Source organism: Triticum dicoccoides, chromosome 2B, assembly GCF_002162155.2.
Source record: "Triticum dicoccoides isolate Atlit2015 ecotype Zavitan chromosome 2B, WEW_v2.0, whole genome shotgun sequence".
Taxonomy (NCBI): Eukaryota; Viridiplantae; Streptophyta; class Magnoliopsida; order Poales; family Poaceae; genus Triticum; species Triticum dicoccoides.
In genome coordinates, this window is record NC_041383.1 from 327634608 (window position 1) to 327645078 (window position 10471).

Below are 10471 nucleotides of genomic sequence, written 5' to 3' on the forward strand. Positions count from 1 at the left end.
TACACACACATATATATATATATATATATATATGGTGGACTTCCCCAAAGAAAGCAATGGCGATGAGGCGACGGAAGATAATCCCTTGGAGAAGAAACCTAGGCACTGGCGTCATAGGCGTCGCTCCAAGCCCCACCATAGCAAAAGTAGTGATACTGGCACAAGAGATGATAACAATCCGGATGGTGTCGAAGACGAAAACAATCCTGCCCAGCCAGGCTTCAAGCAGGCGGACCAAGAAGATGGGAAAGCTAGCCCTAAAGAACAGGCAACAGATGGAGAATCAGAGGATGATAAGTACATGCCTCTCTCCAAAGACGAAGTGAGGCTTGGTGACGAAGAATTCATCGTGCTTGAGGATCCCGTCAAGCAGGAGCGCTTCAAGCGCCGACATATAGCCACTACAAAAAGCCTAAAGAAAAAGCAGCAACAGCTTCAAGCTGATCAAGATCTGCTAACTAATAGATGGACCGAGGTCCTGGCTGCCGAGGAATACGGACTCGAGCGCCCTACAAAAAGTTACCCAAAGTGCAGGTTGCTACCTCAACTGGAGGAGAAGGCGTAAAAGCCCACACTACCAGCACATGATGCGGCTGACCGGCCACCCCGTGGCCGAGACAAAGCGGTGTACCAGCCCGAAGTCCAGACCGCACCCCGTCGCCAATCAAACAATAATACTAAGGCCCGAGGCTACACGAAGGACCTGCAAGACGTATTGGAAAAACAAAGCAGGACTGTCAAGATCGATCTATGCATCATGGGGGGGCGCCACAACGCATGACAATGACCGTCACGCGGGATACAATAAACAAAAGTCCGGTTGGGCCGACTACAACAAACCAGACTCATTTGAACTACATCAGGATGTAGCCCGGCATAGAGGCACCACACACCCCCTATGCTTCACTAATGAAGTAATGGATCATGAATTCCCAGAAGAGTTTAAACCCGTGAACATGGAATCATATGATGGCACAACAGACCCCGCGGTATGGATTGAAGATTTTCTCCTACACATTCACATGGCCCGCGGCGATGACTTACATGCCATAAAGTACCTGCCAAATAAGCTCAAAGGACCGGCTCGGCATTGGCTGAATAGCCTGCCAGCAAGCTCTATTGGCAGTTGGGAGGACCTGGAAGAGGCATTCCTTGATAACTTCCAGGGCACTTACATGCGACCACCAGATGCTGATGACTTAAGTCACATAATCCAACAGCCCGGAGAGTCAGCCAGGAAATTCTGGACACGATACCTAAGTAAAAAGAACCAAATTGTCGACTGTCCGGATGCCGAAGCCTTAGCAGCCTTCAAGCATAACATCCGTGATGAATGGCTCGCCTAACACCTCAGCCAAGAGAATCCAAAATCCATGGCAGCCCTCGTGACAATCATGAACCGCTTTTGCGTGGGCGAGGACAACTGGCTGGCTCGTAGCAACATCACACCAAAATCTCCGGCGATTCAGACGCCAGAGATAAAAATGGAAAGCCACGACGTAATAGACACAAGCGTCGCAATAATGGTGACAATGCCGATGACACGGCAGTCAATGCTGGATTCAGATGCTCTAAATCCGGATAGCGGAAAAAGCCATTCAAAAGAAACAATCCGGGCTCGTCCAGTTTTAACCGCATACTTGATCGCTCATGTCAAATTCACGGCACCCCTGATATACCAGCCAACCACACCAACAGAGAATGCTGGGTGTTCAAACAGGCCGGCAAGCTGAATGCCGGAAACAAGGAAAAGGGGCTGCATAACGACGACGACGAGGAGCCCCGGCCGACGAACATAGGAGGACAGAAGAAATTACCTCCCTATGTGAAAATGGTGAATATGATATACGCAACCCATATTCCCAAGCAGGAACGGAAATGCGCACTAAGGGACGTCTATGCGATGGAGCCAGTCGCCCCGAAGTTCAACCCAAGGTCCTCTTGGTCGATCACTTTCGATCGCAGGGACCATCCTACCAGTATCCGTCATGGCGGTTCGGCCGCATTGGTCCTTGACCTCATCATCGATGGATTCCATATCACATGAGTCCTCTTGGACAGTGGCAGCAGCCTGAACCTGCTCTATCAGGATACAGTGCGCAAAATGGGCATCAACCCCTCAAGGATCAAGCCCACAAAAACCACCTTCAAGGGTGTCATACCAGGTGTGGAGGCCTGTTGCACGGGCTCAATCACACTGGAAGTGGTCTTCGGATCTCCGGACAATTTCCAAAGCAAGGAGCTAATCTTCGATATCGTCCCCTTCCACAGTGGCTACCATGCACTGCTCGGACGAACCGCATTTGCCAAATTGAATGCGGTACCGCATTATGCATACCTCAAGCTCAAAATGTCAGGACCTCACAGGGTTATAATAATTAATGGAAACACAAAGCGCTTGCTCCGTACGGAAGAGCACACTGCGACCCTCGCGGTAGAAGTACAAAACAACCTTCTTAGGCAAATAGCCAATTCGGCGATAAAGAACCCGGACACCATCAAGCGAGTCCGGAGTACCCCGCAACAGGATCATCCGGCACGTCCAGAGCTCAACTAGCAATTTGGCCTCCACCCTAGTCTCAGTCAAGCGGCAAAATTTGTGTCGCGCGTACATAATTACACACTTAAAATACCATGGGCATAGGCGGAGGCACGACTATGACACGGTCCACAATGCGGTTCGACCGCCCCAGGACCCACGCATCTTTACACCCTTTTTCTTTCGGGTCCTCATCTTCGGGAGGCTCTTCCGATAGACCGACTATCGGACACATAGCGGGACGGACACACCAAGAAGACAAGAAGCTAGGGCGTACAAGGGAATTTTCAGGTGGTCTCTGATAACGATCGTTATACCTGTTTTACATACCCGCATACAACTCGCTCCTGGTCAGGATGTGTCAAATAGTCCTATTTTTGCTTATCGCACTACCTGTATATGTACGCTTTGATGTATCATCCGAATAACAAGGGAAAATAGTGTACAGCGTCAGCTTACTATTACATTTATTTACCCCTTTCCTTTACTGCTTATTTATTACACTCATGCATTTTGGTACGCCCAGTTTGCCAAGGGCTTCAGTGTACCACATAACATGGGAAGAAAAGTCCAAACACTTTTGACAGTGCGGCACCCCGAACTTATAGCATTATATGCATCAGCTCCGAATCATGTATTGGGTCAATAGTTGGGTTTGCCCGGCTCCCATGTTTTGGTACCTTACATTCAGCTATATCGGCTAAGGTAGCACAGGGAGAACTACTGCAATTGTGTCCCGGTTCTTCCGGACGAGCATCTCTGTAGAGAAAGCCGAAAACTGACTGTCATGATGAGGCGAGAGATGGTCGCTGTTCGAGTGGTCTCAAATCCTTAAAGATTTTTTCTGCTTCAGGCGAGGAATCGGCCTTGACCGTTTTAGGCGTGTATAGCGCCCCAGTTCGGCCTTCCGAATACTAGGGGCTTTGCCAAAATTTAAAATTGTAGACTTCTATGGCCAAGTGAGAGCGATAAAGTCGTATAGTCCGATTGCCTTTTTTGCTATGCTAAACACCTCCTTAAAAGGACCAAAAATTTGGATAAAGAGTGTTTATATTTATCCCGAACACCCTAGTACTAGTTACATGGGGGCAGAAGCCGACGACTGACCAACTCTCAAGATTTTATAAATGGCCGCACAGAAGGTAATATTTTAAATTAACAAGCGCCATATAGCGCACATGAACTCATTTCCATATTACAGGATGATATGAGTACATTCATTCAAATATTACATCCTTAGCACATTCATCCGCCAAAAGGCGGGCACCCTCAATGACATTGTCATAGTACTGTTCGGGGTAGCGATGCTCCTTGCCCATCGGCGGCCCCTCTGTCACCAGCTTCTCGGCATCCATCTTCGCCCAGTGCACTTTCCCATGGGCCAAGGCCCTGCGTGCACCTTCAATGCAGATGGATGGCTCAATGACTTCAAGCTACCGACAGGCATTTACCATCCGCTTGACAAGGACGAAGTAGCTGCCGGTCAGGGGCTCGCTAGGCCACAACCGGACTATGAGGTCCTTCATGGCCAGTTCGGCCGCCTTGTGAAGTTCGGCCAGTTGCTTCAGCTGGTCGCTCAAGGGCATCGGATGTTCGGCCCCAATATACTAGGACCAAAACAGCTTATCCGTTGAGCTCCCTTCCTCAGCTCGGTAGAACTCTGCAGCATCAGAGATGCTATTCCGCAGACCTGCGAATGCTCCTGGAGAGCTCCGAATTCGGGTAAGTAAAAGGAAAGTCTCCTTCACATGCTTGCTTTGCATAATGAAAGCCTTACACGCCGCTATCTTCTTGTCCGCCTTAATCTCTTGGAGGGCCTTCTGCCCTTCGACCTTGGTGTCCTGCGTGCTCTGGCGGGCCTTCGCAAGCTCCGACTCTTGCTTCTTGGAGTCATGCTCCAAGGACTCGAATTTTTTGACGAAATCTTGGAGCTCTTGCTGGATCTCATCAACCCGAGCCTCTTGTTTTTCGTGCTCGGTGCGCTCCTTGGCCGCTTTGTCTTCTGCCTCGGACAACGCCTTCTTAAGGGCCGCCACTTCGGTCGTGGCCCCTATTATAGACATGATGCTTCTATTAGCGTCAACAATTTTTCCTTTATATAACATTCAGATGGGGTATCACTTACCTTTGTTCTCCTCGAGCTGCCTCTTCACAAGGCCGAGCTCTTCTTCGGCCCGCCCCAGGTTCTGCTTCAGTCCGGAGACCTCCGCAGTGAGGGCGGCGGCAGCCAGCAGCAACGCTTGCTTATTCACATAAACACAATATGATTAGACTCCCGGGGATAATATGTGATCCTCTGTTCGGCCTTTCTTTCTGAACACCAAAAAGAGCATTAGGGGCTACCGTCTATACAGTGATATTTCCTCATAATTGAATTACTTACCTCAAAGCCTGATAGGAGGCTGGCGTAGGCCTCAGTCAATCCGCTTTTTGCAGACTGAACCTTCGCAATCACTGTACTCATAAGAGTACGGTGTTCTTCATTGAGGTAAGTGCCCTGAAGCGCTTCCACCAAGCTGTCCGATGCCTCCGGATGGACAGAGGTCATCGGCACAGGCGGCTCGCCCCCCTTAGCGAGGGGCCGCCTTCCTGAATCCGAAACCAGTGGAGGTTCAGACGCAGTATCCGGCTAGGGGCCAATCTTGCTGCGGCCCCCCTCATTAGAATCCATGGGGATCTTCCCCCCATAAGCCCGGCATCGAGGGTTTCGCCTTGAGGCGCCTCCAAAACTATCTCCCCCTAGCCCGGTATCCTCTGAGACAACACTTCGATGTTGTCCCCGGGCCAGGGAGTGGAGGCCATCAGGAGCAAATCGCTGTTCATCGCCGACGAGCTCAAAGACCCATCCGAGGAGGATAGGTTGATGCGGGCTTTGGATGGACTGCACAAACATATTTTGACATGATAAGAAGCCATAAAGCTAAACATGCCAGAAGCATTATGGTATCCGGATACTTACAACTTCGCCAGGGGCTTGTCCCTGGGTACCCACTCCTCGTCGCTATAGGCGGCTGTTGTGGAGTGGTCCGGAGGGAGGGTCCTTCCCTTCTTGGACCCTTCGGCCTCCCCGGATGGGGCGGCCTTCCTTTTCTTTTCCCCCTCGGATTGGGGGAGGGTATTTTCCTCTTCCTCCTCCTCGTTGTCGTTGGAGGAGTGCGCCTCAGTGTCCTCGGACGACGAGTCCAACACCACCTTGCGCCGGAGACCTTTCCTGGTCCCCGTGGCCTTGTTCTTGGCCATCTTCTCCGGCACCTCATAGGGCGCCGAAAACAGCATCTCCGTTAAGAGAGCGTCACTGTGTCTTCGGGTAGTGTAGCTGGGCAGTCGATCCGCTTCGCTGTCGCCACCCAGTCCTGGTAAAGATTGGTGGGAAGTTTAAATTCCTTTCATGAATATATTAGGGGAAGGAGCATCTTGTAAAACACAGAAAACCTACCAGATTGGCGGGGCGCATTGTGCTGAGCCCACGATCTTCGGTAACGGGGGGAGGTACCTCGGCGGCCTTGAACAACACCTTCTAGACATCGTTGTGTGTCATGTCGAAGAGCTCTCGCTACGTCTGGTGTTCGGCCGGGTCGAACTCCCACATATTAAATGCCCGTCTTTGGCATGGGAGGATCCGGTGGAAGAGCATGACCTGGACCATGTTGACAAGCTTGATCTTCTTGCTTATCATATTCTTGACGCAGTTCTGGAGTCCGGTTAGCTACGTTGGCTCACCACAGGCTAAACCCTTCCTTTTCCAGGAGGTAATCCGCATGGGGATGCCAGATCGAAATTTGGGGGCCGCCGCCCAGTTGGAGTCGCGCGGCTCGGTGATGTAGAACCACCCCAATTGCCACCCCTTAATGGTCTCCATGTAGGAGCCTTCGAGCCAGGTGACATTGGGCATCTTGCCCACCATGGCACCTCCGCACTCCGCTTGCTGGCCAACCACTATCTTCGGTTTCACGTTGAAGATCTTCAGCCACAGGCCGAAGTGGGGCTTGATGTGGAGGAAAGCCTCGCACATGACGATAAACGCCGAGATGTTGAGGATGAAGTTGGGTGCTAGATCGTGGAAATCTAGCCCATAATAGAACATGATCCTACGGACAAATGGGTGGAGGGGAAACCCCAGTCTGTGGACAAAGTGGGCAAGGAACGCAACCCTCTCGTGGGGTTCCGGAGTAGGGATGATCTGCCCTTTGTTCGGGAGCCGGTGCGCGATGTCTGCGGCTAAGTATCCAGCCTCCCGGAGCTTCGTGATGTCCTACTCCATAACGGAGGGGGCCATCCACTTGCCTCCCGCTCCGGACATGTCTGGAATGGATTTATGGAGAAGGTGAGAACTTGGGCGCTAGAGCTCGAGAGTGCGAGAATGGATGAGCGAAGGAGGAAGAAGGCATGGGTGAAAAAGGGGAATCCCTATCTCTTTATAAAGGCGGTAGAAACTGTGCGCCTCCCTGCTTGATCATTAAAATCGCTTATTCCCCAAGCGCTATGATTGATGGCGCGGTTGGGTTACCCACGCGCATATTGATGAGAATCCCGCGATAAGGGGACACGATCTCTGCTTCGACAAGACATGTCAAGGATACTGCCTCGCAATATGTGCAGTAGCTGGTTGTGAAAAACGGTTCGAATAATGACCGGGTCGTGGCGTGATGTCACGCTATGAAAAGCTGTCAGCGGATTCGATTTGCAGAATATTGTGCTCTCTACGGTGGTATGTGGAATTTGTTTTGCAGAGCCGGACACGACTCTCGTGTTCAAAATCATATATGGAGTATTCGGAGAAGGAACCCGCCTTGCAATGTCAAAGACAATCTGCGCGCCGGACTCATCGTCATTGAATCCTAGTTCAGGGGCTACTGAGGGAGTCCAGGATTAAGGGGTCCTCGAACATCCGGACTATATACTTTGGCCGAACTGTTGGATTTTGAAGATACAAGACTGAACACTTCGTCTCTTGTCCGGATGGGACTCTCCTTTGCGTGGAAGGCAAGCTTGGCAATTCGGATATGTAGATCTCCTTCTCTGTAACTGACTCTTTGTAACCCTAGCCCCCTTCGGTGTCTATATAAACCGGAGGGTTTAGTCCGTAGGACAACAACAATCATAATCATAGGCTAGCTTCTAGGGTTTAGCCTCTACGATCTCGTGGTAGATCAACTCTTGTAATACTCATATCATCAAGATCAATCAAGCAGGAAGTAGGGTATTACCTCCATCAAGAGGGCCAAACCTGGGTAAACATCCTGTCCCCCGCCTCCTATTACCATTAGCCTTAGACGCACAGTTCGGGACCCCCTACCCGAGATCCACTAGTTTTGACACCGATAGCAAGCATCTCAAAGTTGGAATATACACTTTGATGAGGTGATCAAAGCATATGGTTTTATACAGACTTACAATGAAGCCTGTATTTACAAGAAAGTGAGTGGGAGCTTAGTAGCATTTCTGATATTATATGTGGATGACATATTGTTGATTGGAAATGATATAGACTTTCTAGATAGCATAACAAGATACTTGAATAAGAATTTTTTTCAATGAAAGATGCTTGATAAGACTTTCAATGAGTACATACCTTGATAAGATTTTGAAGGAGTTCAAAATGGATCAGTTAAAGAACGAGTTCTTGCCTGTATTGTAAGGTGTGAAGTTGAGTAAAAGTCTCAAAACCCGACCACACCAGAAGATAAAGAGAGAGTGAAAGTCATTCTATATGCCTCAGGCATAGGTTCTATAAAGTATGACATGCTGTGTACCAAACCTGTTGTGTACCTTGCCATGAGTTTGGCAAGGGGGTACAATAGTGATCCAGGAGTAGATCACTAGATAGTGGTCAAAATTATCCTTAGTTACCTTAAAAAGGACTAAGGAAATGTTTCTCGGTTATGGAGGTGATTAAGAGTTCATCATTAAGAGTTACATCGATTCAAGCTTTGGCACTGATCTAGATTAATTTAAGTCTCAATCTAGATACTTTGAATGTGAGAGCAATTAGCAAGAGTAGCTCCATGTAGAGCATTGTAGACATAGAAATTAGCAAAATACATATGGATCTGAATGTGGCAGACCCGTTGACTAAACTTCTCTCACAAGCAAAACATGATCACACCTTAGTACTCTTTGGGTGTTAATCCCATAGCGATGTGAACTAGATTATTGACTCTAGTAAACCATTTGGGTGCTGGTCACAAGGGGACGTGAACTATGGGTATTAATCACATAAAGATGTGAACTATTGGTGTTAAATCATAAGGCGATGTGAACTATGGGTATTAATCACATAAAGATGTGAACTATTGGTGTTAAATCACAAGGCGATGTGAACTAGATTATTGGCTCTAGTGCAAGTGGGAGACTGAAGGAAATATGCCCTAGAGGCAATAATAAAGTTGTTATTTTATATTTCCTTATTTCATGATAGCTGTTTATTATTCATGCTAGAATTGTATTAGCCGGAAACTTGATACATGTGTGGATACATAGACAAAATACCGTGTCCCTAATAAGCCTCTTCTAGACTACTTCGTTGATCAAAGATGGTTAAGTTTCCTAACCATAGACATGTGTTGTCATTTGATAAATAGGATCACATCATTAGGAGAATGATGTGATGGACAAGACCCATTCGTTAGCTTAGCATTATGATCGTTCAGTTTTATTGATATTGCTTTCTTCATGTCAAATACATATTCCTCTGACTATGAGATTAAGCAACTCCCAGATACCGGAGGAATGCCTTTTGTGCTATCAAACATCACAACGTAACTGGCTGATTATAAAGATGCTCTATAGGTATCTCCGAAGGTGTTTGTTGGGTTGGCATAGATCGAGATTAGGATTTGTCACTTCGAGTATCGGAGAGGTATCTTTGGGCCCTCTTGGTAATACCCATCATACTAAGACTTGCAAGCAAAGTGACTAATAAATTAGTTGTGGGATGATGTATTACAGAACGAGTAAAGAGACTTACCGGTAACGAGATTGAACTAGGTATGAAGATACCGACCATCGAATCTCGGGCAAGTAGTCATAACGGTTCGACCGATAAAGATTTTTGTAGAATATGTGGGAGCCAAGATGAGCATCCAGGTTCCGCTATTGGTTATTGACCGGAGAGGTTTCTTGGTCATGTCTACATAGTTCTTGAACCCGTAGGGTCCGCACGCTTAACATTCGATGATGATTTTGTATTATATGAGTTATGTGATTTGGTGATCGAATGTTGTTCTGAGTCTCGGATGAGATCACGTACATAACGAGGAGTCTCGAAATGGTCGAGAGGTAAAGATTGATATATAGGACGATCATATTCGGACACCAGAAGTGTTCCGGAGGGTGCCGAGTACATATCGGGTCATCCCAAGGGGTTCCGGGCACCTCACGGCAAAGATATGGGCCTAATGGGCCAAGAGGGGAAACACATCAGCCAGCAGGGGCTGTTGCGCCCCCCATATGGGCAACACTTGAGGGGAAGGAAAGAGGAGAAGATAGAAAGGAAGGGGAGAGGTTCGGCCTCCCACTTCCTTCCCTCCTCTCTCGTCCTTCCTTTTCCCTCCGGTGAATAAGGAAGGGGGAGGCCGAATTGGGGGAGGCGCCCAAGTAGGATTCCTCCTACTTGGGGCGCCCTTGCTGCTCCCCTCCCTCTCCCACCTATATATACATGGGGAGGGGGCGCCTAGGACACATACCAACATTTGTTAGCCGTGTGCGGCACCCCCCTCCACGGATTACACCCTTGATCATATTCTCGCGGTGCTTAGGCGAAGCCCTGCGCGGATGACTTCACCATCACCGTCATCACACCATCGTGTTGACTCATCTACTTCATCGACACCTTGCTGGATCAAGAAGGCGACGACCGTCATCGCACTGAACGTGTGCATAACTCGGAGGTGTCGTACATTCGGTACTTGATCGGTCGGAGCTAGAAGAAGT